The following is a 27,872-nucleotide window of genomic DNA, read 5'->3' as shown; positions in this document are numbered from 1 at the left end:
CTTAAGAAAAGCTGTCTTTGGATTGCTACTAATAGTCATCTTCAACATGCCTGCTCTCTCTCTCTCTCTCTCTCTCTCTTTCTCGGTTCCCTTATGAAATAAGGGCACACTGGTAATAAACAAAGCACTATAAAAGATCAGATTGACGTATTCCGTGGGCTCATTCAATGTCGGGAGCGAGGCTTCTGCACACCATCGCTGGTGCTTTCGGCTCCAAAAGCTGGGCCAGGACGGACAGACGGTGGTGGGATGAGGCTAGACCCCCTTCTCCCTTTCTGGAACCTTGCCGAATCCATCAGGGCCGTGTCCCTGGTCAGCTAACCCACACCTGACGGCTAAGGGACACAGGAAAAGATGGCAGAGTAGAGACCCTTGGATTTGCTCCTTTGGATTTTGGATTTTGACCTGAGTTCCTTTGTCAGTCCTCATGCCAGACCCAGGTGAGTAGCCTCCAGGGTTAAAAAGCCGTCGTTGAGTTGAATCTGACTACCGCCGCCCCCCTTTGACGTTGATTCAGTTGGGACTCTTATTTTTTCTGCCCTTTGCCACGGTTTAGGCACTAGTGGGACAATCTCTCAGCGGAGTCCTTTCTGGCCACCTGCTGCATGAGAGGCACGTCCGGCTGTGCGGGGATCGTATCCTCGGGCAGGAATGAGCTGGGTGGGCTCATGTGATTTGGGAGGATAGTCAGCAGTGGTGGGTGAAGGGGAGCACGCATGAGTCTTCTCCTGACAGGCAAGCTTTCTCACCATGAGCCTCTTGCTCCTGGCCAGGCCTCTGCCTTCTGCCTTCACTTTCTCTATAACTTGCCCCGTGCTTTCCAGTTGCAAGACTCGCCAAAAGCGCACAAGAGAACTGTCCGGTTTCAAAGACAAGGAGCTTAGATGAGTGAATGGTGGGCGCCGGCTGTGGATCTGGTTTCTCTCGTGAATTGGTGCCCGGTGCCCTGGCCTAGAAAGTTCATCCGCACACAGGTGCTGGTGAGCTGGGCTCCTATAGGCTCGGCCCCTGAGTGGAAGAGTAAGGATGAAAGCGGGGACCCCAGGGTTTGGGGGCTCTGTGCGTCATCAGAGCCTAGCTCTTCTTCACATTGCTATTTGTCCTTCTTTTCCTGGATCACAAGCACCATTGCTGGGAATATAACCTCATAACAGACCTGAATGAAATTATCTCAATTTTGCAGAGGGGAATGGAAGGCTGGTGTGTGTGTGTGTGTGTGTGTGTGTGTGTACGCACGCGCGCGCGCGTGTGCGCGGAGGAACACATCCGAGGATGTGACATGCATCCTTCAAAGACCTGCTTTTACTGAGCCTCAAAAATGCCCGTACCAAATATACACAGTGTGATTACAGCAGGGGCTTAGATCTGCACGTCCTAAAGGGCAAACTGTCGTAGCATCTATGTATTCATTTCGATCTTTCCATTAGTGAGTAATGCCAAACAGTGGTTCAGTATATGCAGTCTATAGGATTAGACACTCGTAAGTTGATACAATATGTTTAGCCTTGGGATTTTAGGCATTTCCCAAATGGCCCATTTATTATTAGTAGTAGTAGTAGTAATTTTTATTTTGCTTTCTATTTTATTTTATTATGATTTCTTTATTATTACAGATTATTATTTATTTTTAACCTCCGTTTTGGGAGTCAGCTTTGAAAATGATTCATCAGGAGTCATCCTCCAGTTATTACAAAGGGGAGCCCTTCTGGAGTTTAACTAAAACCCGAAACTTCCTAGATGAGAAAGACTGTGTGTGTGCGTGTGCATATAAAAACATGCGCTGTGGGAGCTGTATACAACACAGTGGTATAGTGCTGGTTCTATTTAGGTGTGCGTACAGGACTGTGAAGTAATCTTATGGGAGAACATTGAGTCATTGTGGCTTGGTCATTTAGGCTGAGGCTCCAGATTTTTCAACAGAGCTTTTTCGGAGAGCATCCTACTGCGAACACGTAGTATTAATTCGTAGGAACGGGGTTCTATGGAATACCTCATCTACGCATTTCCTAGACATGCACAAAGTTTAACGTATGTTGATCTGCTCGATAATGAACAATAGATGGTTGAAAGCTTTCCTGATTTGTTGTCTCATAGAAGATTTCCTTTTTATTTGCTCAGCGTTGAGCCTTTTTTTTTTGTTTGTTTCTGTGTTTTCCAAATGGCACTGATTTCTCTGGAAGTAATGGGGCTTTTAATATGGCTGCTCTAAGAGAAAGCTAGTAAATGGCCTTCACCTGTGCTGGGAACATAGTAGGGGTTCAGTAACCTTTTGAAGAAGAAAGGAATGATTGAGTAGTTCACCTGTGCAGGCGATGTTCACCTCTACATGTGTTTATACATATAGGTATTCTCTTGAGTAGAATATTCACAGAGTTACTGGGCCAGCTGTCTTTGAACTCAGCCGACCTATTCTTTTCTTAGTTATCCGTAACTTAAATGCAATCACTTGATTGCTTTGGTATTATGTAAATGGATCACCAACCTTTCTGTCCTTCAAATTTTCTTCTTTGTGTATCTCTCACTATTATCTGCATTTAATCCACAAGATGTATTATGGACTTTATTGACATATATCATATATGTGTCAGTGTAGGCTAACACAAGAGTTCGTGTTCTCTGAGACCACCACTTAAAATATGTTTGCAGTGTACACAGAGCCCTGGAATAGACTTTAATTTCCTTTCCCAATATATACTCATTATTCCAGAATGGCCAGCAGGATGTAGTAGTACGGGGGTCAGAGATTGTTATTCATATGAGGTGAAAGGGGGAGAGAGTACATCATTCTGGAGAGTTCTACCATTAACATTAACCACAAGTCACAATCTACTGCTGTGTTCTATAAGCTTTTTGCCGGCACAACGTTGGATGAAGCGGTTGCCAGTGATGTCTGGCCCCGGACATCTGCCTTTCACAGACTTATGGGGGCATGGGGACCCGGGGCTCAGACATGTGCATTATTCACTGTTTCTTTCTCTGCTTATTAGTCTTGTGGGTAAGGGCAGCATTAAGCAATGGCCCCGCAGCCTTCGAGAACAACACAGCAAAACGCAGGAGAACACACAGTCTTGTGTTTGGGGCTTTAAGAGGCTCTGAGGTGACTTGGTGCTTGGGAGGAGTTGAGAGCAGATTGGCTTATAGCCATTACTGTTGGCTAATAATTGCACTAATCTTTTGGAGGGAGGTTTTGTGCGCTCGCATGTTCCCCCTCCCCTCAATACCCAAGTCAGAGAACAATGGGGGACTTGTATTTCTGCATTATTCCATGAGATAGGTCAGGGAACTTCCACCGGGTGGATAAGGTCTGCGATGGATGACCCACGACATTAGCCCCAAGCCATCACGAAGGAACCGGTGAGCAGAGCACAACTGCTCTGGCCAAATTACAGGGAAACTTTTCCCTGGCTGAGCCAATTGAACAGCAGCTGTTTGGGGGTTATCAGATCCAGTGCCCTTTGGGGGACCTCAGAAGCAAATGAAATTCTTGCCGAGAGGGAAGAGAAGCAGGGAGGGCTGTGTGCGTGCTTACTCCTGCTCATGCATACACTGCAGACTATCCATTTTTCTCTCGTCTAAAATTCGCTCAGTAAAACCATTCTCTTTCTCTCTCTCTCTTTTTTAGAATGAATGATATTTATTTATTTAAAATGTTTATTTTTGAGAGAGAGAGAGAGAGAGAGAGAATGTGAGCAGGAAAGGGGCAGAAAGAGAGGGGGACAGAGGACTCGAAGTAGGCTCTGCACTGACAGCAGAGAGCCCAATGCGGGACTCAAACTCACGAACTATGAGATCACGACCAGAGCCAAAGTCAGACACTCAACCAACTGAGCCACCCAGGTGCCCCGGAATGGATGGTATTTAACTCACACTCGGAGCAGAGATGCTAAGTGGGGATGTCCCTACAGAATGAACTGTGTGTGTGCGCACCTGTAGGGCAGCGGGGGGTGGTGAACATATTCGTATATAAGGTCAAAGTCCAGTTGTCAGGAGTGAAATTAATCTGCAAGACTGGTCTATGATGCAGACATGTCCTCTCATGGAGAAAATGTTATTTAAATGTTCACTTGTGATGAGAATTCTCCCTGCAATTTATAAAGCAAGTACTTGGTAAATACCTTTGCCTAGAAGGTCAGAACAAGAATCTCAAGGGTTATAAGATCCAAAGAGCAGGTAAACCCCACAGTGCCTCTGTCACTGTGCGTGCCAATTTCCTACACTCTCCCCCAAACGGAGCACATAATCACGTTAAACATCCTGAGCCCTACTATTTCCTTTTAGTGAATTTCCACGGGCTGGTCGTTCACATGTGAGGCGTTGTGAAAGCAGGGTCCTTGCCAACATATCAATTGGGGTAAGCGCAGAGCATTTTAATTCCACTCCGCCTCTCAGCCCCAGGTTTCCCTAGTGCCCACTTGGGGGGTGTTTCCCGCCTCTCCATCTGCTCCCCGTTAAGCAACTGCTGGGTTTAGTACAAGGAGGCTGGTGTGGTGGTGGATGGAGCACGCTGTTCGTGTAATTTGGCAGGAGGTTGCATGCTGGCACCAGAGGGCAGTGAAAAGGAGAGGAGGTGAGCGTGTTTTCACAGGACAGGGTGTGTTTGGGGGGGGCAGACGATGGGGGCTGGCAGCGGGAGGCCACCTAACTGCCACTAGTGGCTGATGCCCCTGGAACTGCTGGTCTGAACTGGATTAAGATCCAAGCAGAGACACAGTTTCTTCCTTCTCAGACCCCAGGAGTTCTTCAGCCTGAGTGTTCCAGCTCCCCACGAACATTTCCAAATTAAAAAAAATAAAATAAAATAAAAATACGTGTGGAAAATACAGTAAAAGTGACAGTGCCTTCCCAGTTTCCGACAGCTCTGTTTTGACTTCACAATCAGCCAAGCTCCAGCCCCTGAGTAGCTGGCTTAATGTGTCACCGTGAGTTATTAACCATTTCCCTGCCTCTCTTGGTGGGTGTCCTTCTGGTGCCTTGCCTCCGGCTGGCTCAGTGACCTGCTAATCCTGTGTCCTTTCTCTCAGGCTTCAGGCATGACCTGAACAGCTCGGTTTCTCTCATGAAGTCAAATTTGAATTCACTTCGCTCCCGTTGCCTTTTCAGCCAAGTGGTGGCTGAAACAGGAGGGCGATGGGTAGGGCAAAAGAATGACTTCAGAGTCAGCTCTCAAAGGGTCCAGAGTGCCCCTTAGACATCCAAGTGTCTAGTACGTTTTTCTTGCTTAAGGGCCAAAAGGCAGAGAAAGGCTCATTCCAGAACTGTGAAGATGTGGGACACAGTCTATTGGGAAGTGGAGGGAGAGCTCATCTCATAGATTTTAATGCAGCAAATTTAGTCTTTGTGAGAAGGAGTCAGTTGGGCACTCAGGATTTTCTTAGGCAATACCACATATTCAGAACGTTACCCAGCGTTCCCTTTTCCCTCAAAACTCCCATGTCCCCAGGACCATTCTCCTTGGAGCTTTGAACTTTTGGGCCACGCCACGTATTACTATGGGGAATAGTTCAAATTAATAAATCGCTTGGGGCCTACTGATTTAATGCATTTTTTAAAAAATGAATTTCAAAATGAAGGCATCTTTTAGAAACAACTTAACATGGATTAAAAATTCTGTTTTGTTTTTATAAAACATAAATGTCATTATCTTAAAAGAGGTAGCAAATTCGCATGACCTCTGAGTCAAAGGACACATGTGCATATAGTGAAATCTTCTCCTCCAGTAACTCAGCTCCTTCTCTGCAGGCAACTGAAATTGCTAGTTTACGGCCTATTTTTGTCCACAGACGTTTTGTGCATATGTGAGCAAAATATGTTATCTCTACCTTTTTAAAAATTTGTAATAAATGTTTCATTTTAGAAAAGTTTTAAGTTTAAAGACAAGTTGCAGAGATATTACTGAGTTCCTATGTGTGCCATCACCCAGTCCCCCTCTCCTTAACATATTTTTTTTTTCAATTTTTCAGAGAGAGAGGGAGAGAGAGACAGAGCTCGAATGAGGTAAGGGCAGATAGAGAGGGAGACACAGAATCCGAATCAGGGGGCTCGAACCACAAACCACAAGATCGTGACCTGAGCGGAAGTCGGACATTTAACCGACTGAGCCACCCAGGAGCCCCTTATGTTATTATGTACATTTGTTACAGGTAAGGACATTACAATTAACTACATTTCAGAGTTTACCAGATTTTACTAGTTTCATTCCAAAGTCCCTTCTCTGCTCCAGGATCTCATCTGGGACACTACCTTAAATTCAGTTGTCATCTCATCTGAGCCCCTTCTAGTCTGTGATGATTTCTTAGACTTCCCTTGTTTTGATGATCTTGACAGTTTTTTTTTTTTGGGGGGGGGGTCATTGAATGCTCCTCAATTTGAGTCAGACTGGTGTTTTTCTCATGTTAACCCAGGGGGTATGGGTTTGGGGGAGGATGACCTAAGTGGTGACATGCGTTTTCATCATTGTATCATGCATACATGGCATCCACATGACTGATCACAGGGGATGTGACCCTTGATCTCCTGAGCAAGGTCGTGTTTGCCAGGTTTCTCCACTGTAAAGTTGCTTCCTCTGCCTCCATACTGTATTCTTGGAAATCATTTGGTGAAAGTCACCAAATGCATCCCATACTCAATGGGGAGAGTTATGTTCTGCCTCCTGGAAGCCCCTTTCCTTCTTAAGGCTTATGGCATTCTTATGACAGCCTACTTCACAACCTTTACTGTGCCTTGACTTTTTTAAAACAATTTATTTTAGAGATGGCTCCATTATTAGTTGGGAACTTCTACATCTGTTGTTAATTTTCACTGATTCTGTGAATGTATTGACACCATACATGATTTAACTAGTCCCCTTGTGATGGGCCTTTAGGCTGCTTCAAACGTTTTGGTTTTGTACACGATGCTGAAATAAAAATCCGGTACACATTCAAGTGTATCTTCAGGATAAATTTCCAAAAGTTGAATTGCTGCTTGAAGAGATTGTGATTGGTAGTTTCTCGAGCTATTGCCATACTGCCTTCCACAGACAGTGGATGAATTTAGATGCCCCCAGTGATATCTAATCAACATGATTTGGTGGATGAAATTTCAAGTTGATGGAGGAAATGTTTTGAAACTGGTGGTCCATTCAATGCTTCCACAGATCTCCTTAAATCACAGCACAGTAGGAAAAACAATAGATAATCCAATTATCTGGGAGCAATATGGCCTGTGAGCTAATTTAATGAGGCTAGAGCCCGGCCCACCCCCATCCTGAAGACTTCACCTGTCTCCAGTCTGACTCCTTAACTAGGCTCCCATTCATGCCCATTTCCTGGCATGCTCTGAAAACTTTTCATCTGTGCCTAGAACATTCTTTATTCTTTCAAGACTCTCACCTTTTCCCCAGCTATCCACATACCCATTGAAAGCTCACATCTTGGTTGGGCCCATTTGGCTCCTTCTTTGTCAATTTAACCCAGATGCACTCCATCTGCCTTATATTTTTTGGCACCTGTGTATGATGTTCAGACTCTTTGAAGTCATTGCTACATCAAACAAAGATTTTGCCTCTCAGGTGCACTGTGAATATTCTGGGGCAGGGGGCTATTTGTTCTCTTTATTGTATCGTTCTCCAAGAACTCTTGAACCCACTGTTCTGTGAATCCATGTTGTCAGTAGTGCCACCAATGGACCCTCTTCTTCTCTATCCCCTGGAACAGGAAAGAGCCCTGTGGAAGGAAACCACCTCTGTGAGGATGTCTGCCTATCACTGGTCTCTCGGTAACCATCCTCTCCTCAGAATTACATGAGAGGGACAAATATTTGCTTTGTGACTAAGTGATAATTTCCCAGAGGTGGTGAGACATAGCTATAAAGGTCACTAGTGAGATTTGAAATTATGTCAAAATGTTGCAAATCACTGAAAACTAACTCTGGGCCCCAAAAGAGGCCCCACTATTGTGGGTAGTGGGGACCATGGTTTCTGTGATGTGTTGGCACTGGGCTGACATGAATTTATTTACTGCAGCTGGATTGGCTGCCTACTGGGAAGGCTCCCCCACTTGGCCTTATGCTAGGATCCTTTTGGTCTAAGTCCTAGCTGAGGCAGGAATACTCTTCTCTCACACAGGTTGTCTTTTGCCTCAGTCTCTGAAACCCAGCCTTCCTACAATCAGAGCCCTGAGCAGGCCAGTGTTGCACTTGGGGACAGACTCTTCTCTGTGACCAATGAAACATCCCCTATCACACTTCTACTTTCTAACCACCTTATACATTTCTATTGACATGGTTGTTATTCCATTTGGCTCCCATCCATTCAATCTATTTAAATTGTGGGATTTTAGAATCTGAAGGAATCTTGGAACCCTAAGGAAAAGGAACCCAGAAAGGTAGAGTCTTTCTCAAACTCACAAAGCTGGTTGAAGAAGCCCAATGGTCAGCTCAGGTGGGTCTCTGACACCCATGAGATTTTTTTTTTTCTATCACATGCCCTCATTACCCACTAATAATAGCTAACACTTAGTGAGGACTTTCTATGAGCTTAGCACACACAGTAAAATGTTGTGCAAGGGTTTTATCACAATCCTCTAAGGCAGGCACCTACCATTTTACCCATTTGGCAGATGAGAAAATTGAGGAAATCGTGAGCAAGTTACTTGCCCAAGATCACATGGCTAATAATAGGGGAAGTTAGGACAGTCAGATTGCAGGGAGTGCCTTCTGCACGACATTACATAGCAAAGTAGCATGTAGAATGGACCGCATTAGGTTTTACAAAGAGGCTATGGAAGAAACAATCTCTGCCCTTGACCGTCTTTGTTCTAGTTGAGGGGGTGCTAGGGTGGCCAGTAAAATACGGAACACTCAGTTACACCTGAATTCCAAATAAGCACCACATATTCTTTTAGTATAATTATGCCTCAAATATTACCTGGAACGTATTTATACTAAGCATTATTTGTTGTGTATCTGAAACTCAAATTTAACCAGACATGCTGCTAAATCTGGCAACTGCACGGAGAGTGCCTAGAGAACGTTGACGAACCGAGGCTCCTGCCGTGTAGGCTCTACGTACTTCCCTATTCTCACCGCACGCAGTATCTTCTCCCCTCCTTCCTTGCTTTCTTCTCTCCGTGGCGGGCCCCTCTCCGCTGCAGGAGCACCTTCCAGAATGGGCAACCTTGCCACACACAGCAAGTTGTACGGCTGTGTCCCAGGCTGTCCGGCATGGAGACGTTTTTCTTTCTGCCCGTGTGCCCAACCCTGGGGTGTGTCCTGTGGCTCCCGAGGCCTCCACTCTCCTCCAGGAGCACTCTTCCTCTTGGCTCTCCCCACTTGCTCTGCCCAAGCCTCCACCAGCCCAGACGTCCGTTCCACCAAGGTCTCCACCCTGCCCAGTGGGTGCGCTGGTTTGCATCAGGTCACTGTGTGCTCATTAGTATTCGCCCAAGTCACGGGGCCCAAAGGGAAAGAGACGGCCAAGTCATCTGGCTACTCCTTCATCCTCTCTCTGAGATAGGCTTTCACGGGAATTGGGGTGAGCTGTTGGGGTGGGGTGGGCGGGTGCTCTGAGCACACTAGGTAACAGTTGCCGCCTGTGTACTCTCTGGGATGGGGGCGTTCCGCCGGCTATTTTAAGGCCAGACTGGTGAATGCTGGGTTCCCCTTCATTTACCTAGGCTCTCAGTATTTTCCCTGGCACACTCTGAGGTGGTCACAGAATGTGGGAAACCAGGCAAAGGAAAAAATTAATGCTCTGTGATGACGCCCCTGGTAGCTGCTGCTAAGTTCCATGGAAAAGACGGGAGTTGGGGGGGAACGGGGGGCTCGCTATCTGTGTCTATGGGTGTCTCCAAAAGCTTTTAGCTGTATTGGCACCTACTCAACTCTAGAGATGGTGGAAAAAGAAAATTGGCTGCTAACTCAGTCCGAGGCCTGCCTGGTGGCCCCAACTCCACCCACTCATGTGGAGTGGCTTTGCCCACAGTGAATGCCCCTTTATCGTCAGTGAGCGATACTGACTTTTCAAAAATACTGTGTAGGCCTTGTGTCCCAGATGCCTGTGGCATGCTGGCTCTGCTTCCTTTTCAAGGTTGTTGGCTTAAAAACCCACCCAGAAACCTGAGAAAAATATCTCCAGTTGGCAGCTCAGGAGGCTGACACCAACCGCCTCCTGTTTCTTAGCCCGCTGGCCCCCAGCTACCGAGAGGACAGTTATTATAAGTGAAGGGAGAAATTTCGGTGGTGGAAATACGCAGCAGGTAAATCACAGTTGGTTAAGAGTCCTATGGGGAGCGTTCCCCGCATCGCGTAGACTCGTGTGGTGAAGACATAGTTCATTATCTTCCATGAACAGTAGCTTGGCTTTGCAGGAAAGTTCCATTGGCTTTCTGCAGGTCTGGCCATCTTGGTTAGTGGTTTTCTATCAGAGCCGATGGTGGAAATTGAGTCCAAATGTGGGTCTGAAGTTGGGAGTGGGGTTGGCTATTGGCTTTACCCGTGGATCAAGCATTTGTTATATGCTGACTGTGTACCAGGCCCTTGATGAATCATTCTGCGTACATTATGTCATTTGACCTTCACAACAACACCATGTGGTAGATGCCATTAGACCCGCTTTATGGATGCCAGGTTGAGTATCTTGACCTTGGCCCCGGACAAGGTCAGCCTAGAACACCTCCTGTGCTGTATCTCCCATTACGCTAAGTCTCACTAACGGGAGGATTTTTCTCTTGAGTTTTTTTCCGTCTAATTGCAGCTTCACTCTTCCTGGAAAAATTGGTCATGCCTGGATTGAGAGATCCACTTGAAGATTTTCCAGTCGTTTATCATGTATTTGTAACTGAGTTTTATTTAGATGCCGGTAATGTGGTCTTACAACTCTTCGATCAAAGTGTGTAACCAATGCCTCTCCCAAAAACTATTGTCTTCTTGTCATACCTGGATGGGTTTTGTCAAGTGGGGAGTTCATGCATTTAACTGGTCAAAAGATGGAGACCATTAAACATGGTCTCCAGCTGCCTCATAGGACGATCACTTGGGGCTGTGAAGAGTGAGCCCAAAGGGTCCATGAAATAATGCTCCATGCGACCTGTTGCTCCTGTAAAGCAGCGCCCAGCATACAAGCTCTCCCCGTGTTACTTTCTAACTTCCCAGTTGGAAGTGAGCTGTGGGAAAGTGCTCAAAGCCCCTGGTATTTGACTAAGTCTAGGCAACACCATACGACCACGTTCTATCGAGTCCTACCCAGGTCCCCACTCTGATCCCAGTTCCCACTATTACTTCTATCAGCCAGCCCACTTTGCCTTCAGTCGATGGTATCACTTCCAATTTCGGTGACTCCTGGCTTGTCTTCATTTTGATGGCAACTACAAGTGAAAAAGCCCAGCAGCCTTGGCCTGTGGCCACCCCATTATTAACACAAGTTATGATTTTTCATTCAGTGCTTGACCACCCGGCAAGCACACTCTCCTCCTAACAGGCAGACCTTCTCTCTGCCTGGAGACAGGAGTTGGTGAAGCACAGATACCTAGAAAAAAACATTGTGCTCCCATCTTCCTCCAGAAGACATCGACCCAGCACCCTGGAAAGTAAAATGAGGCGGCAATATTTGTTCGGCTGGTCTAGGTCCTTCCCTAACCCCCAGACTTGCCCACCACTCTTCATCAGATGATTTTCACCCCCTCTATGAACATTTCATCTAACCTTGTGTGTATTTTGGTACATAGTATATAAGAGCTGGCTCTTATATACTATTACTGATCACCTTTTCCCCAAATTCCTTGGCCTGTGTTCTTTGTATTATGCAGCAAAGACATTCATTCCATCGCATTTCCAAATTGCCCACTATGGGCCAAGTCCGATGCTTGGTTCCCTGAAGAACGTGGATGAGGTCAAGGGTGAATAAGGGAGACTCAGTGACCGGGCCTTGGATGAGCCGACAACTGCAGACGACACACAGGCTGTACTAGCACAGCACCGACGAGACATCATAAAAACGTGCTCTTGCCAAAATATGAAGATCAGCTAAACCTCATAGAAATGAACTAGAAAAATACAATCACGCATTCATTCTTAGTTTCGTGCAACATACATTTTTGGAAGGTCTTAAATGTCTAAACTTCTAAGTTCAACCGTAGTGGAAAATGAATAAGCTTCCTGTCCTCACGTTGCTTATAACTGGGGTCTTAGGGGAGGCTGTAAGCAGCTCTGGTTTATATTTTTATTGTAAAACATAAATATGGAATCTAACACGTACTAGGAAGTATATTATTTGGGACACGCAAGGACATTCGTTAGATTCAGACAGACACCGCTCTTTCCTAGTCATTCTTAGATTTTAAAATATTATAACAACTTAAAATCAGAGGGAAGAAAGGTTGACACTGAAATGAATATTTTCAAAAAGGATTTCTCTGTGTTGAGGTCGTCAACATGAGCTGACGAGGCGTGTTGAGCATGCAAGAAGGGTGGCCGGCATGAGTCTAATTCATCCGAGAAATCCTCGCAGGTGGCGTGGATCCAAGACGGTATTTGAAGAACTCGCAGGGCACAGAGAGACAGGGCTCCAGGAAGGGAAGACGTCTGGACAGAATGTAGAGGGAAGTGAGGAAATCAGAATGGTGGTGGGTGGTGGGCATGGGGGCAAAAAGATTCACTTAATGAGGCAGGAAGAGCAAAGCTGTGTGGTAAGGAAGGGGAAGAATAATGAGGAAGGAATCCATGTAGGATCTACTCAGATCCTTGTGAGGCTGAGGAGTTTTTAATTATTATTATTGAAACAAATTTTGCGGTAGGCTCCTCCGATCCCAAGGCCATGATCTTTCCTTCATAGTGCATCATGCGTGCTTGAAAAGGGCAGTAAAGGGGTGCCTGGGTGGCTCAGTCGGTTAAGCGTCCTACTCTTGATTTTGGTTCAGGTCATGAGATCTAGCCCTGGGTCAGGTTCTGTGCTGACAGCACGGAGCCTGCTTGGGATTCTCTCTCTCTCTCTCTCTCTCTCTCTCTCTGTCTCCCTCTCTCTCTGCTCCTCCCCTGTGTGCTCTGTCTCTTGCATGCGGTCTCTCAAAATAAATAAATAAACATTTTTTAAAAATAAAAAAATAAAAGGGGAAGTAGTAAAAGTCACCAGATAAAAAGGGCCCAATGCTGAGAGTCAGTTTACAAAATTTACCTTGAAACAAATGAAAACAAAAATAGCATCGAGAGTAAAGTGTGCCTGGATTCTAAACATAAAAATAGAAGGTGGAAAAAAAAAATGTATTTTCAGCCGGCCGCAACCAGACTCCCAGAAATCTTTTTGCACTTCCCTGTGCTATTAGCATCTATTTGGTTAAAACTTTGAGGAATACTGCCCTCCATCCCGTCACCAACATTCACCTCTCAGTTTGTACACTTAACACAAGACATGCCATGAAAAACATTTGTACCTTCAAAACAGCGTGATATCAAAACACCTAAAGCAAACTGTTAGAATTTGCAAGAACAATTTGGGCAAAAAAACACACCTGTGAACCCAAATAAGCACAAAACCACAAAAACAGCAAAGGGAGTCACTTCTGTTGGGCAGCTCTTCGCGAACATCTCTTTCCTTCCTTCCTTATGGTTCTTTTGGAAAACCTCCAAGATCTGCTTTAAGCACCAATTGTACCGGTCATGCCCACAGCTGGAATATTGACGCCAGCGGAAGAATCTGTAGCGTCTGGCAAACTGTGAGGCTAAGGAAGGTACCTGGTTGGCGCCTGGGAAAATGGCGGCCCTTTTTCCTTCCAGGAAGAGAGACTTCATAGGAGATGGTAGGTTTTACTTCTGGATTGTTACCAACGTCAGAGCTTTGCCTCTTCTCGGCCCCTTCTTTTGAAGGGAGAAGACAGACAGCCACTATTTCAAGAATGCAGTGAGCCAGAGGAGCTGTTATCGTGGCCAGTTGATGCTGATGTTGGTGACGATTTTAATGATAGTAAAAATGCCATCTAATATTTATGGAACAATCACAATATGCCAAACGCTAGCAGAACAGTTCTCAATCAGGAGTGATTGGCGTGCTCCCTGCATTTCCATCTGGAAATGTCTGGGGACATTTTTGACTGTCGTGAGGGAGGAGTGGTGGCAAGTGGTGGGGTGCCACTGGCACCTCTCTGGTAGAAGCTAGGATGCTGCTAGACATTCTGTGATGCAGAGGAAAGGCCCCCACAACAAAGAAGAATCCCACCCGAAATGCCAAGAGTTCAGTAACCTTGCAGCAGACTGAGGTTTTTCCACATATTTGACTTTCAGAATAACCCCGTTAGACACATTGTCCCCACACTACAGAGGAGAACATGGGCTTAAAGTAGCTCAAATTGTTTTGACCTTTGAACATACATTTTTAGGTTTCTTTTTGAGATCTATTTGGTCCTTTGATAACTGCAGAAAACTTAGGTTTGTTCCGTGGCTGAGAATTGGCTCCCTCACATGTCAGCATGAAAGTTTTCCAGCTCAAGCTGACTCAACTCCCATCCCGTTCTGGGAGGAGACTGCCTAACAGTTGGTGATGGGGGCAGGGGGAATAATATATTATATAATGTCTACAAAAGTCATGAAAAGCCGACTTAACTGCAAAGATAAGCAACCAGTAAGAGAGAGAATGAGAATCCACAGTGATTTAAAAATACGTTTTTGGGGCGCCTTAGTGGCTCAGTTGCTTAAGCATCCGATTTCGTTTTAGCTCAGGTCACGATCTCAAGTCATGAGATCAAACCTGGTTGGGATTCTCTCTCCCTCCCTCTCTCTGCCCCTCCCCTCCCATGCTCTCTCTCTCTCTCTCTCTCTCTCTCTCTCAAAATAAATAAATAAACATAAAATTAAAATTAAAATAAAATAAAATACATTTTCAAGCATGGCATCCAGCCTAGCACCCCACATCCCCTGCATTCTACTCCTAATCTCTGATAGTGGCATCTCTTTTGAGAAAGCAGAGGCCCCAGCGCCATGACACTCAGACAAGGGAGGCCATCTCCCTTCTGCAACCTTGCACAGAATTAGGTCATGGAATTTCAAGAGTGTTGGGTCCCAACACTTTCAACACGTCTTGAAAGACAACTTCCGCTTTTCCTTTTTTCCCTTTTGATAAGTGCTAAGCTCCGAGTCAAAATATTTAGGATCAGAGCCAGGAAAATCGGATGTTTTCTTTTGACTTGGTTCTCTGCCTCTGGTTGGGTGTTCTGGCCACTTCTCTTCCCACTGCTCATTCCTCTTTCCTCCTTTCCACTTTTCCAAGGTTTCCTCAGTTCCCGCTATTTCCATCTTTTCCTCTCTCTTTATAGTATTTCTCACGGCTCATGTACAATGCAGAACAAGGGAATGGGGAATAATTACCTAAATAAGTAGACTGTCCAGTGGACAGGTTGTGATGGTCGGGTCAATGAGGGCCATGATCTCTCTCACATAGTTAGGAGGTACCCACTTTGAAGACTTTTTTCGAAAATGAACTAAACCCTTTGAAAGTCTAAGCTGTAAATGGGTAACACTGAGGTACAAATTCAAATATTTTTTTCCCTCATGATCTTCAAAAACTTTCTGCCCTAACCAGCTGCCTACTCTGTCCTATCACTGATACATATTTCAATATTACTGTTGTTGTTTAAATCGACTGAATTCAATGAAACCCAAACTATAGGTCAATTTGGCAAACGTTTGTAAACTTGTTTTATTGGGCAAGATGAGTATGATGTAACTTAAGTCCTGCCCTGGAGGAACTTCACACTTTGGTGGGGAGAATAAATAAATATATATCCATTTAGATAGATAAATGTATTAGTCATCTATCACTGTGTAACAAATTACCCCAAAATTTAGTGGCTTGAGATAATCCACATTTGTCACTGCACAGTTTGTGTAAGTCAGGAATATGGGCATGGCTTAGCTGGATCCTTTGCCTCAAGTTTTCTTATAAGAGTAAAAAGTGTTGGTTTAGGGTCTGCGGTTCTTTCTGAAGACTCAACTATAGGAATTTTCATTTCTTAGTTCACCAATGGGGTTGTTGGAAGGGTTCAGTTCCTTGATGGTTTCTTAAGCTCAATTTCTCAATTTCTCACCAGCTGCGGGCTGAAGGCCACCCTTAGTTCCTTGCCACGTGGCCCTCTCCACCATGGCAGTTTCCCATCAAAGTCTGCAAGCTGAGAAGGCAATAGAGATTCTGCTGACAAACCAAAGTTACCATCTTATATAAACTAATTTTAGCAATGACAGCCCATCACTTTTGTGTATTCCATTGTTTAGAAGTGGGTCATCAGGTCTAGCCCACACTCAGAAAGAGAGGATTACATGAGGGTCTTTAGACCAGCAGGGATGACCACTGGGAGCTATGTAAGAAGCGGCCTATTACACATAAAGGTTAAGAGATTATTAAAGTGAGGCTCAAAGAAGCCATGATTCTGTCAAAGCAGGGAGTGGTGGAAGAAATCTTCTCTCTACAAAAGGAGGTGTTTTCTGACTACACTGGGCTTCTCCAGGTTTTGGCATCTACCCAGTGATTTGTGGAATGATCCTTGACTTGCAGAATTTGTGACTGGAGCCTTGATAGCTAACCACTTAAGGTGTTATGTCCCTAATCATGGAGAAACAGGGTGCCTCCACAGGGTCCCGAAAGCCATATTTATAGTTGTTCTATTCAACATCTGTCTCAAGGAATGTTTCGTAGTCCCTTGGTCATTTAGTTGTTTATTTATTCACTTATTTATGTATCGCTTAATGCTAGACAGTGAAACTCAAAGATGAATTACCTTTGAGGCACCTGGGTGGCTCAGTCAGTTAAGTGTCTGACTCTTGGTTTTGGCTCAGGTCATGATCTCACAGTTTATGAGATGCAGCCACATGTCAGCCTCTGCACTATCACTGCAGAGCTTGGGATTCTCTCTCTCCCTCTCTCTTCTCCTTCTCCCCAATCTCAAAATAAATAAATAACTTAAAAAAACCTTAAAAAAAAGATGAATTACCTTTGAGGTAATCAAGATCTAGATCACAGGACTCAGAAATGAGGTAATCAAGACTAGATCATGGGACTCAGAAGTGAGTAAGATTTACTTTTGAGGGTCTCTCCTCAGTCCAGACAAGGGTTCAACAAACTACATCCTGTGGATCAAATCTGCCCCTGCCCTCATCTGTTTATGTATAGCTCATGAGATAAAAATGGTTTATACGTTTCTTAATGTTTGAAAGAACAAACAACAGAAGAATAATATTTTGTGGCACATGAAAATTGTATGAAACTCAAATTGCAGTACCCGTAAAGCTTTATTTGGACACAATCATGCCCATTTATTTACATATTGTCTATGGCTGCTTTTGCAGAGTTGAGAACATATGACGTATAAAGTCTAAAATATTTACAGTCTGGCTCTTTAAGAGGACGTTTGCCTACCCCTGGTCCGGAGAAGGATGGACATACAAACAAATGATTAACCGCCTTATGATATGTGATATTCTAGACACACATACCAGGGTCGTCAGGAGCACACAGGCATGAATTCTGTTCATAACTGCTTCTGGGTTGGTGATGAAAGGCTTCGTGGAGGTCTCCTTGAGAATAAGTAAGGGTTTTCCTGAAATGGGAGGTGTTAGAGAGAAAATTATTCATGGCGCTTGTTAAAGATGGTTCAGGAAGACTTTACCCAAAAGAGACTGCTGCAATGTGGATTTTGTAGAAAGGGAGATAGAGGGGACTCAACCCTGAATACAACAAGGGCTGGCAGAGATGCATAGCCAAGGAGCAGGGTGGGGTCCCTTGGTGGAAAAGTACTAGGAGGAAATATCAAGACTGGGGGGATTCTGGCTAAACCAACCCAACAAGATTTTTGCTGAAGACTGGCCAGGGTGATAAGATATCCAGGGTGCAGGATGAGGAATTTGATCAGATATCCAGGGTGGGGGATTTTTGCAAAACTGATCCAGCAGGATTCCTGCTGAAACTAGACTGAACGATCCAAGGACAGAGCCCAAGGTTGGGGCCGGGTCAGAAAGAGGATTCAGAACAGTCTGACTCAAGTTTGGTCAGAAGAGAGAGTCTTTGAGTGTCTGTCGGTAGAGAAAAGAGAGAAAGGACAATCTCTTTCAATACCCTTAAATTGGTGACTACGGGATCCCTAGAGGGTTTAAGGTACCCCTGAAATTGTTTGCCAAACCTGTGTTTATATGCATATGTGTGTTTCTTCCCCGCTAGGGAGAGGGTCCGGTTCTCACAACAGGTTGTTTTTTTTTTTAACTGTTTAAGAATCACTCTTGCGGGCAGACATGGCAGCCTGTGCAAAGCCACAGATGTGTAAGACACAATAATACGCTTTTAGGGATCAACAGTGAGAATACAAAATAGGTTTCTATGGGGTGTAGATGGAAATAAGGCTAAATAAAGCTACTCGCCATTGGAGGGAGAGCCCGGACCTGAATGGGGCAGAGGTCTGAGGCTGACTCAATATAGTTTAAAGGACTCACTAACACAAGGATATTGACCAAAATCAAGTTAAACAGACTTGGTCTCTGCTCTCAAGTGGCCACTCCATCGAAAGCAGCTGATGGATAGGCTAGAAGAACTCAGTCACCTATGGAGAGGCTGTGGGTTGGCAGTTCACTGTAGTAACACTGGGGAAGTTGGCCAGATATCCAGCTCTGGAGTCAATCCTTGATCAAACCCCATCTCCTATTCCCCTCCAAACCAAAACAACATGGACTAAACCTGCTGTGGCCCTGCGAAAGTCTGGCCAAACAGCAAAAGGCAGGCACAAGAACCAGCTTCCTCTTCAAGAGGAGGGGGGCGGGTCTTTGTATTTGATGGTGCTGGGGGCACACAGAACAACAGAGAACTCTCCAGTACTGGCAGAGAGAGTCTGCAGGCTCTGGACGTGAGGTGTGTGGGGAGGAGGTAATGGTTTTCACTGAATTCCTTTTTATATTTTATTTAGATTAAGTTCTGCTCAGCGGGGTGATTTCTTAATTAGAGCCGCCCAGCCAGGCAGACCTCCAGCTCAGACCCCTGTGCTGCCTTCTAAGGTTTCATGAGGGACCTTGTCCTGCCTTATTTCCTGAGTTCTAATATTTGAATAGTGTGCAGTGGATTTCAATGGGAGGAAAGACATGTAATTTAATCATCTTTATTAGATTTTGCCTGTGGATGGGGAGAGGGGAAGGAAGGAGGAGGGACGTGTGTCCTCTCTTTGTTAATTTTTTTTCCTTTTTCTCTACCTTTCTTCCAGTGGTCAAAGAAGTTGGAGACTCAACGGCTGTTTCTTTTTCCTTCATTTTTCAAACAAAGAAGCTTCATGAGAACATTAAGCCCCAAAGAGAATTGTGTTCATTGCAAGACTTGTCAAGGATCGGTAGAGAGATTTATATAAACAAATCATTCAGTTCTTCCTTTGGTGACCTTGGTCCTGAGAGTGAATGCGATGGTCCTACAGCTTTTTGGCCCTTCATCAGTACAGAAGCTGCAGTCTGTGCTCAGCAAGACCTCACCAAATGCAGGAAAATTAAAGAGAGAAATGGTCCATGGCGTATTCTTACCCACCATAAATTGGCGTCATTTTGGCCACCATCCAGGGGAGAGAAACCAGCCTCCTGAAACAGAGAAAAAAGATCAGAAGCTGCTTTAAGGAAGGGAGGTTTGTCGAGTTGCTTTCCTCAGGATGGGAGAGGAAAACTGAGAAGGAATTAACAGGAGCAAATAGTCAGCAGGGGTCTTTTAGGGGAAATAAATCTACTGGAGTTTTCCAACAAAGAAAGACAGAATGCAGCATAGCACATCAAAAAAGTAATAATAAATAATAGAAAGAAAGAAGGAAAGAAAGAAGGAAAGAAAAAAGAAATAATCATGTCCAGAATTATCCCAATTGTCTTGCTCAATGCACACACACACACACACACACACACACACACACACACCCTGCAGCCTATAATCCTCCCTCATGCCCCTATCCTGTTGATCTTTCTTCACTTAAAAATTATCGGCAAAGAATTTATTCATTTGGGAGAATTCCAGGCACTACATTTATGTTCAGTTCAAATGAAATGGGATCCAGACTTTTCAAACTGTGCTGTTCTGCAGATAAAACACAAAGGCAGGACCTCATTATCTGGAGACATGGTCCTTTCTTTTTCCTCTTGCCTTTTGTTTTTAAGCAATTTTAGGCTTGTTTGGAAAGTCTCATAACAGGGGCAGAGCATTTTTCACCACATCTATTTCAGGAGGGTTTTTAGTTAAGAATAATGAATTTACCTCTAAACAGATGGAAGAGTTTTACTAAAGCTAGAAAAGACACTTTTACTAATATCCCCGATAGGCTGATCTTAATCCTCTCATTGTTAAAAATGCTTGGTCTACGAGAGTCTTATTTATGTGCCAAATGTCTTTATTAAATCATTAAATTAACACAGAAAAAAAATCCTATTACAATGAGTTTCTGTGTATGATCAAAAGTTGTCCATGGCCTTGCTGATAGCCTACTTATTCCAAAATTTAAAAAGGTGAAATCCCAGGAGAGCCCAACGCTTGGCCAAGTTTTTAAAATTTCATTGTAATATGGCCGGAAGGGTTACTAGGCCCCAGCCAAGAAAAGGCCTAAATTTTTATCAAGGCAGTAGTCCCTAAAAAAAAAAAGAAAACTGTGAAAAATAGGCTTCCCATTCACCCATAGACATGAACTCTTGGCAACATTGCAATATGATTTGACCTGTAGAAACACGAGTCTCTGATATCCACTTTGATTTAAAAAACCCAAGGGTCACATTCAAAGACCAATTGCACTAGTGAATCCGGGGCTGTGGGATTGTGAAAAGAGTTTAAAAAGTCAAGAGAAGCAAAGTTTGGTATATTGGATTTTGAAATTGAACTAAATGCAAAATTAGTACATGTTGACCACAGGAGAAAAAATTCACTCCTGACCCTCCCACTGAGAAAGTACATTTGTTTTGGATTTCTAGACTTGATTCCTGCCTTTATGTGGAAGTGAGCATTAAAGATTCTGTGTTAGGGCATAGTCTAGAAGCACGGGGCCTGATGGACATTAGAAGAACCTAAAAAGAGAAGAAGAGATCCAACTTGGAGGGTCCAAGGCCTATGGCCTGTCAAGGGGATTTGGAGGGGTAGGTTAACCAAGTAATGGAAGGTGACAGGAGGTCCAGATGAAGCAGTACACGAGGTGAGACAATGCAGGGTGCAAGATCTTGGGTAGAACCAAGAGGTAGTGGGGGGCCTGGGTGGCTCAGCTGGTTAAGCGTCCGACTCTTGGTTTTGGCTCAGGTCATGATCTCACAGTTTCATGAGTTCAAGCCCTGTGTCAGGCTCTGCACTGGCAGCACGGAGCCTGCTTGGGATTCTTTCTCTCTCTCTCTCTCTCTCCCTCTCTCTCCTGTCCCCCCTCCCCAGCTCGTGCAGTCTTGGTTTCTCTCAAAATAAATAAATAAACTTAAAAAAAAAAAAAAGAACCGAGAGGTAGCAAAAGATATGTGGCTGATGTCGGAGAAAGAAAGGAAGCACGCAACGGGCTTGGTCCTGGAGATGCATTTAAAATCCTTTAGCCCTTCAAAGACTGTTAACCCAAATTACTTTTCTTGGTTCTTCCAGATGCCTTAGTATCTCACATTATTACTAAGTACCTGCTATGTTCAAAATAAACATTTGGGAAGCAAGGGTGATTTTTCTCTTTTCTTTTTAATTGCAATTGTGATGTACTCGTGGCCTGACGTTACATGAAGTCTGGCTTAGATTAGCCCCTGGCTGAGAGATCCCTGCTAATTTAGTGACTGCAATTATGCCTGCCTCTAACCGTGGTCTGCTTTTTGTGGGACATGCCCTTGGAGTCGTTTTTCCCCAACAGAAGCAACGGTTATGCTGGCCCTCCATACGTTTTTGCCCCATCGGTGAGACAACCGCCAGGATTAGGGGTATGATCTGTGACCCTGAAACAGAGTGAAATTAATTGGCAATGAGGGGGCTGATTCCATGAAAAAGCCTGAGCACCCGTAAGTACTCTCATAAAAGAGCCCAACTAACACAGGTGCACACCTGCCTTTCAGCCCTAACGATTCCTCCAATAAAAGCAGCAAAAAGGAACAAACATACAAACACACAACCCTTGCTTTCAGTCTGCAAGGTTGGCAAAGAGGAAACGCTCGCATAATTTAATGCTGGCAGAGGTGGTGAGTGGGTGAGTGGGAGGGCGGGGGTTGGTGTCTCCCCTCTCCTTGTACTAAGAAACTGCAGGAGCTCTAAGTTTGGGGTTTACACAATTTGACTCCAGAGGAAGGTAGAGAGCCTGCACGTTAAAAAAAAATTTTTTTTACACCAGTTCTAAAATCTAAATTAAAAAGCAATTTCTCCCCGAGTATTATTTATTAACAGAAAGAAGTGTATGCCACGTGCTATCTGTGAACCCACCTTCACGCTTCTAGATTCACAAATGATACCAAGGAAAGCCACTGGTTGAGTCTGTGCGTTTAGAGGCAACTAGGGATGTAGACTGAAGCGCGTTGAAAGCTCACTAAAAGTCAGCTCATCTTGCTCTTCCTGAGACGAGGAATGTGGCTGCGAAGCCACGGGAGGCTGGGGGTGTAGAGGCTGCAAGCAGGAAGAGGGGGAAGTGAGCAGGGGGTGGTGCCTGGGAGGGCTCCGGGCAAGTAACCAACTCCTTCACTGGGGGCAGGTGCAAATCTCCAGGGTCAGTACAGGGCAACTTGGGAAGGCAAGGGAGGAAAGAGATTTCTGGAAGTCTCCCGCTGTCCCTCCTGCCCGCTTCCCTCCTTTTCCTGGTGGTTGATTGCAAGGAGCCGCGGAAGGAAGGATGTATCAAACCCGAAGAAGAAAGAACCCCTACCATGTTGCCCCCCACGACACCAACTCTGAACTGCAGCAACACCGTGGCAGCGGCACGTTGCAGATTAACAGCAGCAGGGGCAGGAGGCAAGTCGGGCTGACTGTTTTCGTTAGCGCCAGTGTAGGCACAGGCTCCATATCAAAGGGAGAGGGGAGCGAGTCTGTGCAATCTCGCATCAGGTCCTGGACTAGGGGTGGGGGTGGGACCAAGTCCCAGAAGATGTCAGTCAAACACGGGCTGGATTTCTAGACCTCATCTCTGTGACCCTTTGAATGTGCAAGGAAACTTACAGTCCATCTGCTACAATTAGTTTGGGGCGGGGGAGGGGGTGGGCGTGCTGAGCAGCTGGGAGGGGCACTTCAGGCCTGCAAGTGTAACTTTTGTTTTATTCTGCTTGCTTTCCCCCTTTGTGGAATTTCTCCCTGGGGGACAGAGTAGGAGGGTCCCAGCTAGCATTATAATGGGTTTCCGCTGGCTCGCCTGGGTGGCTCAGTCTAGCTGGCATCTGACTCTTGATTATGGCTCAAGTGATGATGCCAGGGTGGAGGGGTCCAGCCCCACATGAGGCTCTGTGCTGAGTGTGGATCCTGCTTAAGATTTTCTCTCTCTCTCTCTCTCTCTCTCTCCCTCTGTCCCCTCCCCTACTTGCAGACTCTCGCTCTCTCTCGCTCACATACAAATAAAAAATGAAATAAATTTTTAAAAATGGGTTTCCCCAGAACACAGGATGAAGGCACGGGAGAAAGTGCCCAGAGCCAACATCAGATCCTTTGTGGGGGATAACTACGGGTCCCCAAACTTGCCCACAATCAAGGGACACCTGGTAACATAGGTGACCGTGTACTTTTTTTTTTTTTTAAGTTTTTGTTTTTGTTTTTTAACGTTTATTTATTTTGGGGACAGAGAGAGACAGAGCATGAACGGGGGAAGGGCAGAGAGAGAGGGAAACACAGAATCAGAAACAGGCTCCAGGCTCTGAGCCATCAGCCCAGAGCCCGACGCGGGGCTCGAACTCACAGACCGCAAGATCGTGACCTGGCTGAAGTCGGACGCTTAACCGACTGCGCCACCCAGGCGCCCCGACCGTGTACTTTTTATTTCCAGCTCTGTCATCTCCCTGAGCAAACGTTAGAGGGATCACACATCTTGATCCTGAATTATCAGATGGCATAAGAGAAGCCCCACCAGGGTTGCTATCGATTACTTAGGATGAAAAGGAATCGCTTTGTGGTGGGAGTACTTCTTTATTTTTGCACGTTCTTGAGGACAGCTGGGAAAGGAGGGGGAGAGGACATTTTGGAATTGGCCATTTCTCACGGCTGTCCTGTTCGCCACTGAGAACATTTTCTCCAGACCCCAGATCTCACTGAGAAGAAATGAGACTTGTGATGGGGCATCCTGGAGCCTGGGTATTTTTCTAAGCCTTTCTATGTCTGCCAGGTCCCCTGAAGCTCTTACCACTGTAACTCTTCCAACTTTCCATTGTAGATGCAACTTTCCTGGGAAAGAATTATCCTTTGCTCCATTGCTCAGTCATTCAACAAACACCACCCAGGACATACATCGAGTGGAATAAGGCCTAACGCTGTCTTTCAGAGGTACGTTTCCCTAAATATCATCTCCCCGGCCCCCAAGACCCTGCCAAGAGAACTTCTTTGAGAAAGGGTGAACAAGGCTCACACCCATCAGAAGAAACTCCCTCTGGCATTTCCATTCGGAGGTCATTACTGGCTTCCGTGGAACCACTCTGGGACTGGGAGGGTACCTCACGGGATAGGGGATGTGAATTTTGAAACTAATAATAAAGACAGCTTATGTGCAGATAGCTCTTTGCAGTTCACACAGAGCTTTCACGTGCTTTTAACCTGTTACACAGCCAGGCATGAGCTCAAAGCCACGATTCCCCTCTCGCTGGGCCCTGTGATGAGTGCTGGGGCTAAAGTTGCTCAAAGCAGGCCTCCTGGTGACTCGGCAGCCCCACGGTGCTTGTCAGGCCCTGGGTACCTGGTATGTCCTACTCAGAACTTAGCAATCACTCATATTTGCGATCTGTGTGACACACAGCCCCCAACGGTCAGACTACCTCCATGACACATGAGGACAGCACCGAAATCCTCTCTACCTGGCTCCGTCTTCCTGTTAGCTACTCACCTAGCGTGGCCGTTCACTCACAAAACAAAACCAACAGAATGAAAAAACAAATTAAGAAAATCACAAGAATGATGATTTTAGGGATCGAGCCTGGTTTCAGGATTTGGGGTTATTTCTGTTCTTGTGGGTATTTCCTTGGACCGAGAATCAGCATTAAAACAAATAAAAAAAACAAAGCCCAAACAGCAAAACTATAATGGTTCTCAAGTTTTGACCTTTGTGCCATTTACCATCAGAGGTCATGAGAGCCACAATTACAGGACCCAGAACGGAGTTTATCTGTGAGGGACAGATTGCAGCACATTCTGTTTTCTGGGGCTTTTTCAAATCTAAATATCTTCGCCAGTGATATATGATCGTCTGTGATTGTTTATTTAGTTTTGTCTTTGTTTTTTGTTTTTTGTTTTTTTTTTGCTTTTTTTTAAAGGCAGCTTTTAGGGTCAGCCTTCACAAACAGTGGCTCAACATCTCTACAGTGTCAGCCCAGCCCCGGGCTTCTGCCTCGACCAACCCATGATGACCAGGCATGTGACCTGTCCCCAGCCGGCCGGCCGGGACATGCTGCTCCTGCCATTATTTCTAAAGCTCTGGGGGGGGGGGGGGGGGCGGGGTGTGGAGAATCAGCAAACCTGACTGGTTCAAATGGATTTCCACTCTTCATGTTCAAGCATTTTGGGTTTGAGGAAATCCCAAACATTTTGAGCCCTGGGCACTTTTTCCATTAATATTTTAAACTGATGTGTATGTCAAGGGAAATTTAATATGTAGGTTTCTGATTCATTTACACTTAACCCATCAAAATATTGTTCTGCAAGAGGCATTTGGTGTCCAAGAAATCTTAAGAGCCTTTTTATAAGCTTTTAAACTTCTTTTAAACGTTAAGAAGCAGAAGTTACCGTCTCCCCAGTGTAAACACTAGTGAATCCCCGGTGGTGGGAGGGGAAGGGGGGGAGGGTAGAGGGAGGTGGAAGGAAGGCGCCCAGACACACGGACCTCAGTCCCTGAGGGACACCAGCCCGGGGCCCCCCGTGCTTCACAAGCCCCCTCCTGGTGTTTCATGCCTCCCCCACAATCTGGGGGAACAACTGGGCCTACCTTTTTGAATCCTGAGGGCAAAGGCAAGCTCTTTCAGGGGTCCCGCTGTTGGCAGAGAAAGCTCTCGAGTGTTCTCCAGAGAAGGATACAGACTCCAAGATTTTACTTCCAGGCAAGACCCTTTTTTTTCCCCTTCAAAGAAAGTGCTCATAATGTGTCCTTTCATTTATAATTTTATGAACGTCTCAATTGAACATGTAAAGAAAGTGGAAAAATTCTAAGTTGCCGTGGATGTTTGGCATTTTTCCTCGCTCTGCTAAAATTTACTTTCACCCCCAAGCGAAATGGTTTCAGAGCCTCTCATGAAAGGGGGGGAAGGCCCGTGGGGGCAGCAGTCTGGAATCAGAGTCTTCGTGAAAGATATTTGTATTTTAATTATTCCAGTAGGATCTGCTTGGGTTTTCACCCTCTTTCACTTGGCTTTCCATGGTGAAAGTGAATGGTACGTTTCGCCACGCTTGTCACTTCCCTAAACAGGCACTCTCGTATTTTATCCTGTTTTACCAACAGAAAGCGGTAAAGGCTGCCGAGCCTAGCATCCCTGGTACACGTTTGTTTGTTTGTGGCGTATTGTTGTTATTTTTCTGTTTTTCTAAAAATAGGGGGGAAACTTGAGACTAAAAGAAATCATCCGTGATAAAAATTTTGTTCCGTTTTTGGAATTTTTTTACGTTTGCTTATTTACTTTGAAAGAGAGAGAGAGAGAAAGTAAGCGGGTATGCAAGTAGGGGAGGGGCAGAGAGAGAGAGAGAAAGGGAGAGAATCCCAAGCAGGCTCTATGCTGTCAGCACAGAACCGGATGCAGTGCTTGAACTCACAAACCATGAGATCATGACCTGAGCCAAAACCAAAAGCCAGACACTCAACTGACTGAGCCACCCAAGCACCCCTGGATTTTTTTTTAATCCTCATAGTTTCAAGGAAATACAGAAAGCATTCCTATTCAGAAAAGAAGCCGAGGAAAAGTGTTAGACCGCACTTCTCTTCAGATGTATCAAATATATTATTATACGGAGGCTTTTTTTTTTCTGGGTATCAGCGATATCTGTTTTTCTCCTGCCTCATTTTAAAAAGATTCAGGCCCTCTAAAAACTGATGTTTTACAGGGTGCCTGTGTGGCTCAGTCAGTTAAGCGTCCGACTTCAGCTCAGGTTCGGGCCCCGCGTCGAGTCCTGTGCTGACAGCTCGGAGCCTGGAACCTGCTTCGGATTCTGCGTCTCCCTCCCTCTCTGCCCCTCCTCTGCTCATGCTCTGTCTCTCTCACTCCCAAAAATGAATATACGTTACACAATTTTTTTAAAAACTGGTGTTTTATTCCCATCAAGATATATTTTCTTCAGTTCTCTTACGTGATTTCAGGTGCAGAGACAAGATCGCGCGTGTGCTGTAGGAGTTGGTGCTATTGGAGCTGGTCAAGAAATAAGGGAGGATAGGGGCGCCTGGGTGGCGCAGTCGGTTAAGCGTCCGACTTCAGCCAGGTCACGATCTCACGGTCCGGGAGTTCGAGCCCCGCGTCAGGCTCTGGGCTGATGGCTCAGAGCCTGGAGCCTGTTTCTGATTCTGTGTCTCCCTCTCTCTCTGCCCCTCCCCCGTTCATGCTCTGTCTCTCTCTGTCCCCAAAATAAATAAACGTTGAAAAAAAAAAACATTAAAAAAAAAAAGAAAGAAGAGAGGATAGAGAGGGAGCCAGGCAAATCCCTGGTCGCAAGAGTACAGGCAGAATGCGTTTGGGGAATGCCATGCCTTACCCGTTGGCTCCAATGCCGATATAGATTCTGTGCACTCATCCCTTGCAAGGACCTTTCGAGTAGA

General features: G+C 45.3%; 1 long non-coding RNA gene across 1 annotated transcript; it reads left to right on the top strand.

Annotated features, from left to right (window-relative positions):
- Nucleotides 1-25,534, top strand: LOC122485834. The gene is made up of 4 exons (XR_006297963.1): nucleotides 1-440; nucleotides 19,200-19,604; nucleotides 24,303-24,412; nucleotides 25,393-25,534. It is a non-coding gene; the product is annotated as an uncharacterized LOC122485834 (long non-coding RNA).
- Nucleotides 25,535-27,872: the final 2,338 nt, after the last annotated feature.

Source organism: Prionailurus bengalensis, chromosome E1 (genome assembly GCF_016509475.1).
Source record: "Prionailurus bengalensis isolate Pbe53 chromosome E1, Fcat_Pben_1.1_paternal_pri, whole genome shotgun sequence".
Lineage (NCBI taxonomy): Eukaryota > Metazoa > Chordata > Mammalia > Carnivora > Felidae > Prionailurus > Prionailurus bengalensis.
Note: the sequence above shows the minus strand (reverse complement) of the source record. Positions and strands in the feature narration are given on the sequence as shown.